Source organism: Raphanus sativus, unplaced genomic scaffold (genome assembly GCF_000801105.2).
Source record: "Raphanus sativus cultivar WK10039 unplaced genomic scaffold, ASM80110v3 Scaffold3360, whole genome shotgun sequence".
Classification (NCBI taxonomy): Eukaryota; Viridiplantae; Streptophyta; class Magnoliopsida; order Brassicales; family Brassicaceae; genus Raphanus; species Raphanus sativus.
This window is the reverse complement of record NW_026618666.1, coordinates 1-7,658: the sequence shown is the minus strand read 5'-3', so window position 1 is coordinate 7,658 and position 7,658 is coordinate 1. Positions and strand designations below refer to the sequence as shown.

General features: G+C 37.9%; 1 long non-coding RNA gene across 1 annotated transcript; it reads left to right on the top strand.

The window, feature by feature from the left end:
* The first annotated feature begins 3,358 nt into the window (after positions 1-3,358).
* On the top strand, positions 3,359-4,305 carry LOC130506530 (uncharacterized). Its single transcript, XR_008942046.1, has 2 exons — positions 3,359-3,648; positions 4,130-4,305. It is a non-coding gene; the product is annotated as an uncharacterized LOC130506530 (long non-coding RNA).
* The last annotated feature ends 3,353 nt before the right edge of the window (positions 4,306-7,658 follow it).

Sequence of the window (7,658 nt, the reverse complement as noted above, 5' to 3'; positions counted from 1 at the left end):
CATGATTTTTTCAGATTTTTTGTGATAAGAGAGAGTGAAGAGAGAAATGAGGAGTGAATGAGATGAATGTGGAGAGCTTGCATTTATAGGAAAATGCTTACGGCAATCCGACGCCATTCCGACGGAATTCCGACAACTTTGAAAAAATTCGTCGGAATTCCGTCGGTTTTTTTTAAATATCTAACGGCTATAAACGGGCATATTCTCTCTCGCCAACGGTCGAAAGGTTTCTCGGTTTTTTGTCGGTATTTTCTGACGGAATTCTGACGACTGTAACGGTTATATTATTTGTCGGGCTGAATTCGGACGATTGTCTTTCGTCGAAAATTCGTCAGATTTTTCCGACGACATACCGACGAAACCTTGTTTTTAGGTTTCGGTGGTATGTCGTCGGAATGTGGCTAGAAACGTCCAACAACGTTCGTTTCCGTCGGAATGGTCGTCAGAATTTGCTTTTTTTTTTCTTGTAGTGTCTCTTCGACCCATCATCATATTGATATCTATCCCTTACCTTAAGATCTGTTTATTCAGAAGTTTTGTGAGCCTTTGATAGCTTAGGCTTGTATCATTTTGGGTATCAGAGCTAAAAGCTCCTATCATTTTTTTTCTTTGTTTTTGATTTTTTTTTGTTTTCATTCTATGCTCAAGAAAAAAAATCAGAAAAATATACTCTTACATCTTCTTTTTTCGTTTTGTTTTTGCTAAGTCTCTTATAAAAAAAACAAAATAAAAAAAAAGAGTTCTTTGGTTTTCTATGTTGAAGCCAAAAGTTTTTCACGGAGGATATGGTCCTGAAGCTTACCTTTCTTGGACAGCACACATTGATAGCTGTATTTGGGAAAATCATATGCCATCACATGAGAGACTACCATTGGCTATCAGCCAACTACGAGGAGAAGCAGCAACATGGTGGGAAATTGAAGAGGAAGAGCGCTGGTACTACAATGAACCAGCCATCATTACTTGGGAAGGTCTTAAGATTATCATGGACAAGAGGTACATATAAACAGATTTCCCTGAAGATATCAAAGTGTTATGGTAGAAGACCAATCCCGCAAACATGCACCACCAGCAACACCAAGACTGAAAGTGTCCACAATCTCTCTGCCCAAAGAGTTTGAGCCGCCTGATCCACAAAATGAGTCTCCACTGCCTACAGTATCCACTGAAAAAGAAGAGCCATCAGAGGAATTCCAGTTTCATTCATGTGACACCACAATGTCGTATGAACAAGTTTTGAGGACAAACCTTTTTGAAGAAAGAGGAATGATGCGGTTCTGATATCAACTGATAATATTCTCATATCAACTGTCGTAATGAGTACGTAGTCATTAAACCAGAATCTGAAGCAATATCTAAAATTGTAGCTGTACCAGAAGCCAATCAGATGCACAACTCAACAAACCGGAGAACCAACCAGGACATATGTTCATTCAAAATGACATATCTCACCAACCGGGAAGTATTTCTCCATGAACCCAATTTTCATGGATTGTACACGCATAAAGGTTTCAGATACAATTGAAATCACATTAAAAGCTTCATATATTAGAAAGTTATGGATTTTACAATCTGAAGGTTTCCCAGCCCATCTATCTGCGAGTACATGCCTTTAAAAGTGTATTTCAGCCCAACCAAGGCACGGCCTGAACCAAAACCAACTACATGCTTCAAGATGGATCTCTTAGATTTCAAACAAGCTCAATATGAGAAGTGATCATGGGAATTTAAAAATATGCTTAATTTCCCAATACCGGTCAAACCAGCTCTCGACTTGCCTTATTTGGAACATGTAACATTCAAGGCACCACATATCTCTCTAGTGCTGGATGAGCTTGTGTTGAAGATTATCCAGATGATTAATTTGGTTCCCAAACAGCTCACTTACCTCCTCAAATTGTCTAGATATAGGGAACCTCACAGATTTTCCTACTTGGTCAAGATCAAGCAATAATGGTCATACCAATCAAACCTTTGATTGAGTTATCATTTATTCTGATTATTATTTTCTTTTATGTTGATTTATTTGTATTTGACCAGCCTTGGTCGAGCTTATAAAAGCTCTAGCATTTGCTTCTTTGTAAGGAGACTTGAAATAGTGAATGAAAATGAAACTTTTGTTTCCCTTTGAAGTTTTCTCTTGTAAAACTTTGTTTCTTTTGTCTTGTTGGGACCAGTACCTCCAAGAGTTTGAGTATTTGAGTTGTAACAAAGGTCAAACGCAGCCTTGGTGGTGCTCTTCGACCCATCATCATATTGATATATATCACTTAGCTTAAGATCTGTTTATTCAGAAGTTTTGTAAGCCTTTGATAGCTTAGGCTTGTATCATTTTACCTCCCCAAGCTGTCTAGATACAAGCAACTTCACAGATTTCCTTACTTGGTCAAGATCAAGCAATAATGATCATACCAATCAAACCTTTGATTGAGCTATCATTTATTCTGATTATTATTTTCTTTTATGTTGATTTATTTGTATTTGGCCAGCCTTGGTCGATCTTATAAAAGCTCTAGCATTTGCTTCTTTGTAAGGAGACTTGAAATAATGAATGACAATGAAACTTTTGTTCCACTTTGAAGTTTTCTATTGTAACACTTTGTTCCTCTTGTCTTGTTGAGACCAGTACCTCCAAGAGCTTGAGTATTTGAGTTGTACCAAAGGCCAAACGCAGTATTTGTGGTGTTCTTCGACCCATCATCATATTGATATCTATTCCTTAGCTTAGGATCTGTTTATTCTGAAGTTTTGTGAGCCTTTGATAGATTAGGCTTGTATCAGTATATTTCATGTTAAAAATAACTTAATTATTTTCATGTTATTTAAGCTTTGTGTGGAGCAACATATATTTATCAGTTTTTATATAAGTTATTTTTATCTAATCAAATTTCAGTTCACCTTGTATATAAAGCATGAAAAAGAAAAAAAATATACTTATCTCAATAGAGAGCAGAGCAACGAAGATCGGAGTTCCAGCACAATGATGACATCAGAGCAGTTTATACTTCTCAAAAGATTAAATCCTTTTGTAAAACTGAAGTAATGAGTATTCTGGTCACAAAAATTAAAACACAATGAACTAACGGCATAAAAATATGCCGTAAAAAACACCGACATAATTATAAAAGAAAGATTTACTGGATGGGTCACTTTATGACTTTGGGCACCAAGATAAGTCACATTGGGCTACTGGAGTACTACATGAGTGGTTAAATACATCTTTGTCCCTTATTTTACTAACTAGATGGGTTATAGTTCGGTTTGTTCATTAGGTTTTGTTTTGGGTTTTGAATTTCAAATTTATTAATTTATAATTGGGTTTGTTGGTTTTTAGTGGGTCATTCAGCGGGGACTTTTTATTTTCCTTCTATCTCTGTGCCGAAACCGGCTTTCGATAACTGTTCACGAAAAAAGCGATTGAAAGTTTAGTAGATCGGGGGAAGATCTGGGTTTAATCGATTTACATGTGGGATTGGTTTTCGTAGATTGGGGAGGTTTAGATGTAGGGTTCAACCGATGTGTGTACTAGTGTACAGACGAGACTTACTTGATTTGCAGAGGACCGAAGCGCCGACGACGGACCGGATTTGACGGCGATGCGGAGGCGACCAGGGAAAGAGCATTGCTTTTCAGCCATCTCCAAATTCGGTGAGTTTCAGTCTTTTTGTGTGAAATAATTTTAGAATAAATCTAAATCCTTTTTAAGTATATGGGAACTTTCGTTTTCAACATAGTTTGAGATTGTATTGATGTTTAGTAGATTCCTCTCGTAGTTATTGTAATTAAGATCCCTCTTTTGTCTTCTTATTTTTTTTGTTTCCTTACACATGTCAATGGAGACATTTATGACTATCCGCTTGTTCATCTTCACAGACATATCTAGAGAATAATAGGAGTGAAAGGCTTCACCCTCTACCATGTCAAATTACATGTTCTTACTTACTCATTTGCCTCAATAAATTGATTCAAGAGTTATGTGGTTTCTAATTAATTAACTACTACACCACCTTATATCCTAATTGTTAAAGGGGTTTTACGAGTTACAGACTGGAGTTAAAATTTCAATATAGCTTCCTTAGTTTGATATGTTATAGCAATATGATGATAGTCTTATTTTTCTTTTTTACAGGAGCAAGGTGGGCAAACGAGCTCTAATATTTGATCAAAGGAACAAAATAGAAGTCAACAAAAAAATTTAGATTAGCGTTTTGCATATGTACACTTTTGTAGATGTCCACATGTACGCTTGTTTGTAGATATCCACATGTACGCTTGTTTGTAGTTATCCACATGTACACTTGAACATTGATGTCCACACTCGTGTAGGTAAAGATGTACACTATTCACTACAAGAAAACAACGTGATTCTGACGGACATTCCGACGGAAAATGAGATCCTCGGAATATTCCGAGAGATTTCCGAGGAAATTTTATGATATGTTGGATGCTGGAAAGCAACCCTTGTATGAAGGATGCAGAGATGGTCATTCAGCTTTATCATTTGCAACAAGACTAATGGGCATTAAAACAGATTATAATTTGGCTGAAGACTGTGTGGATGCGATTGCTGATTTTGTAAAAGGTATTCTACCTGAGGATAATGTAGTCCCTGGTTCATACTACGAGGTTCAGAAACTGGTAGCTAGTCTTGGTTTATCGTATCAGGTAATAGATGTATGCAGCGATAATGCATGATTTATTGGAGGGCGGATGAACATCGGGTTACATGCAAATTTTGTGGGAATGTTCGTTATAAAGATACGAGTGGAAGAGTTCCAGTGCCATATAAAAGGATGTGGTATTTGCCTTTGACGGAAAGGCTGCAGAATTTGTATCAGTCTGAACGCACAGCGCAACCAATGAGATGGCATGCGGAGCATTCAACAGATGGTGAGATTAGACATCCTTCAGATGCAAAAGTGTGGAAGCATTTCCAATCAACATATCCCGATTTTGCGTATGAGAGAAGAAATATCTACCTTGGATTATGTACTGATGGTTTCAGCCCGTTTGGCAAGAGTGGAAGACAGTATTCTCTATGGCCAGTCATTCTTACACCATACAACTTACCGCCAAACTTGTGCTTGCGACGAGAGTTTTTGTTTCTCTCCATTCTCGTTCCGGACCAGAGCATCCTAAGAGATCACTTGATGTGTTTTTTCAGCCACTAATATATGAGTTGAAACAACTATGGGCTTAAGGTGCTGAAACATACGATATTTCGTGTTAAGAAAACTTTCAAATGCGAGCAGTACTTATGTGGACAATTAGTGATTTCCCAGCATAAGGTATGTTATCTGGATGGACAACGCATGGAAGGCTATCATGTCCATATTGTCAAGATAACACTGATGCTTTCCAACTAAAACACGGAAGGAAAACGTGTTGGTTTGACTATCACAGGAGATTCCTACCACCTGATCATCCATATCGTAGGAGTAGAAATTTGTTTACGAAGAACAAGAGGGTGTTTGACAGTCCAACGCCGAAATTTGTGGGACAGATTTGTTGACACAACTAAGAGATTTTGGTGCAGATAGGACGTCAGAAGTCGGTGGACACGTGCGTGATCCGGTAGATGCTGTTGGAGAACTACATAACTGGTACCTAAAGAGTATTTTCTGGCATCTTCCATATTGGAAGGATCATCTGCTGAGGCATAATTTAGATGTCATGCATATTTAGAAGAATTTTTGACACAATCTCATGAACACGATCCTTAACGTTCAAGGTAAAACAAAGGATAATTTGAAGTCAAGACTGGATTTAGTCGATATATGTGCTCGTTCAGAACTTCATGTTGATGAGAATGGTAGGCCTCCTTTTCCCATATACCGACTTGATGCAGAGGGAAAAGATGCATTCTTTGATTGGATTTCAAACGATGTGGAATTTCCAGACGGTTACGCATCGAATTTGCATAACTGTGTCGATAGAAACGAAGGAAATTTATCGGCTTGAAGAGTCATGATTGCCATGTAATGATGCAGCGCCTCCTTCCATTTGCCTTCAAGGAACTATTACCACGGAATGTTCATAAAGCAATTGCAGGGATAAGTGGTTTCTTCCGCGATTTATGCACGAGATCAGTGACTCTTGAAGGTATTGAAAATTTGAAGACTAGCATAGCTTTGATTCAGTGCAACCTTGAGAAGATATTTCCTCCATCATTTTTTGATGTTATGGAGCATCTTGTTATTCACCTGGCAAGAGAATTGGAACTTGGTGGTCCTGTGCAGTATAGATGGATGTATCTGTATGAGCGGTATATGTTCCATTTGAAGAAGATGGTGAAAAATTTAAGTAAGGTGGAAGGTTCTATAGTCGCACAGATGATCAATGAAGAAACTTCAAACTTTGCCGAGTACTACTTTCCAGCAGAAGTGCAGACCAAAAACAGAAGACCTGCTCGGCATGATGATAGAGGCGAACGGGCAACATATCATGTTACGGTTCCAGACATCTTCACAGATGTTGGACGACTTAGTGGAAAACCAAAGGACCGTCGACTTACTGAGCTGGAGCGTAGTCATTTGCAAACATATTTGCTCACCAACTCCGAAGATGTTCTTCAATATGAGAAGTAAATAAATTAGCTTACAAATTTTTATTTTAACAAGTTGAAATTTAAATCTTAATTAATTATATTATTGTCATCATATGTACAGGATTTTCATGGCAGAAAAGTGGTTCGAATATAGATACGCCACAGATGAGGAACTAGAAGAACTGAAGCAGAGAGAATTTGCTGGATGGATGCTTACTTATGTGAATGCTTTAAACAAATTAAAATATTATTTATCACATATTTATAGTAATTCACATATATTGATATAACATATATATGTGCTATTAATAGGTGTCTGCTGGTATGGCCAGAGGTGAAACATTTGACGATTGGATACGCGAGATGGTGCGTGGACCAAACTATGCTGTGAAGTCATATCCGAGATGTTCGAGTACGACTTATGATGCTGGCGTTTGTTCTGCATCAGGAGATGATGTATACTACGGAAACATACAGGAGATTATGGAAATCAAGTATTTGGGCATGGTTGGATTGCGCTGTACTGTTTTCTTTTGTGATTGGTACGACAACACTCCAGATCGAGATGTGAGAACAGATGCATTTGGTGTTACATCAGTACATTCGAGGCGAAAGCTGCAATATTATGATCATTTCATTCTTGCTTCTCAGGCCGATCAGGTAATTAAATATATATATGTCAATTATTCAGAATGATTCATCATCATGTGTATTATTCAAATAATTTTTTATTTGTTACAGGTTTGTTATATCAAGTACCCCAGGATTAGGAACAGAGATGATCCATGGGTCACTGTTACATCACTCAGCCCGAGAGGCCGATTTCAGGGAAGTTCTAAGCTGGAAGACCCACTACAACCAAGCACATCCGGCAACTTAAGTGCAGCAGAAGATTTAGCTGCAGTTGGCCTTGTAGTCGATTTAACCGATTTCGCAGAAGAAGCCATCGTTCACGTAGAGGATGAACCAGAGATTGGAGAGTTTCACCAAAATCCAGATTCAGATTCATCTGGTGATGATGACTCCAAAACAGAGTAGCATCGCCTTTTTTTAATATAAGAATACCGAGGAAATTCCGAGGGGTTTAGGGATTTGGTTATAGGGTTTCAGT